The sequence below is a fragment of the Rattus norvegicus genome, chromosome 4 (genome assembly GCF_036323735.1).
Source record: "Rattus norvegicus strain BN/NHsdMcwi chromosome 4, GRCr8, whole genome shotgun sequence".
Classification (NCBI taxonomy): domain Eukaryota; kingdom Metazoa; phylum Chordata; class Mammalia; order Rodentia; family Muridae; genus Rattus; species Rattus norvegicus.
Genome location: NC_086022.1, coordinates 147,894,960 through 147,897,459, shown reverse-complemented (window position 1 = coordinate 147,897,459; position 2,500 = coordinate 147,894,960). Strand labels below are relative to the sequence as shown.

At 54.4% G+C, this 2,500-nt stretch overlaps 1 protein-coding gene across 1 annotated transcript in view; it reads left to right on the top strand.

Moving 5' to 3' along the window:
• Positions 1 to 1,689: 1,689 nt before the first annotated feature.
• Positions 1,690 to 2,500, top strand: part of Lhfpl4 (LHFPL tetraspan subfamily member 4) — a 22,894-nt gene continuing 22,083 nt past the window's right edge. The window contains 1 exon segment of the mRNA NM_181387.3: positions 1,690 to 1,790. The gene's annotated coding sequence lies outside the window, so the exon portion shown is untranslated.

The window sequence follows — 2,500 nt, the reverse complement described above, 5'->3', positions numbered from 1 at the left end:
ATGACAGGTTGACAGGGCAGTGCTCTCCTTCCATGGCACGTCAGTGTTCTTCCTAGGTTTGTATTCCCATCTGTAAAGTGGGAAGAGGGACTGAAGGAGATTCCTTGCCCTGCCCCTCCCGCTCATGCTTCTAGGACCACAGGATCCTCCGCAGGTGGAAAGGAAGGATCCTTCAAAGAGGGGAAAGAGAAACCAAACTCATGCCTGTACTCTGGCCCTAGGGATGGTGAATCCACATGGAGCTGAATCATTCTCTTTCTTTATAATTTGGGATTCAAAACACCTCTTTCTTATAAAGACATTAGGAGAGATGGCTCAGTGGTTAAACTGCTCTTCCAGAGGTCCTGAGTTCAAATCCCAGCAACCACATGATGGCTCACAACCATCTGTAATGAGAGCTCTCTTCTGGTGTGTCTGAAGACAGCTACAGTGTACTTATATATAATAAATAAATAAACCTTATGAAAACATTAAACAACAACAACCCCACCCTGTTACCACCGTTTCTTAAAAGTTGAAAATGCTGGTGTGGCATGTAGCTCTGTTAGTAGAAAGCTCTCCTAGTTTGATCTCCAGCACTGCACAGAGCAAGCGTGTTGGTGAACGCCTGTGATTTCAGCTCTTGAAAGTGGAAGCAGGAGGATTCCTGCATGTTCAAGGCTAACCTGCTCTAACATAGTGAGTTCCAGGCCAGCTAGAACTACTTAGCAAGGCCCTGTGTGAACGCACTCTCCCCAAAATGAGGCAGACTTTTACAAAATATATAATCAGAAAAAAAACCAAAAACCCAATAAAATGGGGCATAATTTGTCCACTTTACAGATGAGGAAACAGGTCCTGATAGCTCAAGTTCAAGGTTAGTGTTAGTTTGTCTGGGTTTCAAAGGCTAAGAAAAGACATGAGTCAAGCTGCCTCCCAAGAGTGTCCCTGGGGCGTTCTTTGGCCTAATCACCACCCTTGACTTTGAGGCTTTGTTGTTTAGATCTTCGAGATTTGCAAACTTCATGGCTTGCATGGGTTTGGGCACGGGGTGGGGGGCATGTAAAGAGAAAAAACCAACTTGTCAACCCCTTTCCCTCCTGTTTTTGGTACTCAGCCTGGGTCTTGTTCCCTGGCCCGATCTCCTTGTGCTGTGGGCCAAGGAATCCCCAAGGCTGGCGTGGGGTGTTAACAGTTTAGGAGTTTCCCTCTCCCAGGGGGGTGTTGACAGTTTCCTAGGAGACTCTGGAAACCTTCAAAGCCTCTAAGACGCAAAGGCGTGGAGGCAGAATGGAGAGACTGGAGGCATTGTCATAGATGGTAGGTGGTAATCTGGAATCAAGAGATTGAGTTCAACGCCTATCAAATAATACTCGTTTGATCCCTTCCCCCATTTCCACGGGCTTTGTGGGGGAGCTGGAACCCCACAACTCAGGCTGGTGAAAAGGAGTCCCAGTAGTCAGGAGGCCTGAAGTTGGGGCTGAGGTAGGGGCTGTGGCTCTGGCTGAGGGACCTCAGGGTCACCGTGCCTGACTGTATCTCTGGCTGTCAGGACCTGGAGGGTCCCTTCCCCTCCTCCTCCCCGTTCCATTCCCCTCAGTTCTTTACGCCGGCGCGGGAACGCGCCCCGGCCGCGCCGCGCCAGTGCACGGGAGCGCGCGCCTCGGCGCGGGAGCGCGTCCGGGAGAGCCGGAGCAAGATGGAGGCCGCGCAGAGGACGCCGCCTGAGCCACGGCAACCGCTGTCAGGAGCATCGAGCCCCGGAGCTTGAGCCCTGCCGGTCCCGGATCAGCCGCCCCGACTCGGCCCAGGTTGGTCTTCCCGCATCCCTTCTCCGCGGCCGCAGCCTCAGCGCGCGTCCGGCCTGGGCGCGGGGCAGCCACCCCCAAGCTTTGGCCCTACCCGGGGCCCAAGCCGCTCCCCCGCGCCCCGCACGGCCCCTGCCCACTGCCCGCCCCTCCAGGCCCAGACTGCCCGCTGGCCTCGATCGCTTGTTCCCTTGGCCTGGAAAGCCACTCTTCCCAGCCCTGGCCCGCCAATCCTACACAACCCCCAACCCCCATCAGCCGACATTCAGCACCGGCTTCTAAGGAGCACCCCCCAATCCCCGCCACGAGTGTAGACCCTGCAGTGTCAGCCCCCGATTCCACACTAGCCTCATCTTGATTCTAACACTTAACCCTGGGTACCAGCTCCTGTCTCCTGCCTGGCCCTACTGTAACCTTCCTCATGCCCTCAGTACCAGCCCCTGACAACCTCCTCTTCCTTATAGAGAAGCATCTATCCGCGTCGAGATCCCCTTTAGACACCCAGTCCCAGACCCTCTACCCCTAATAACAGCTCCAATATGCCCTTCCCAGTTCCCTCTATTCCGTGTCTGTTAATGCTTCAGTATTGATCTCATCTTTCATTACATCTCCCCACGTCCCCTTCTTAATCCAGCACCAGTTCCCAAGCCCCCTCTTGAACTCCCCCACGAGCACTTTCTGGGACCCCCCTACTTCCAGCTCCCATGTCCTCA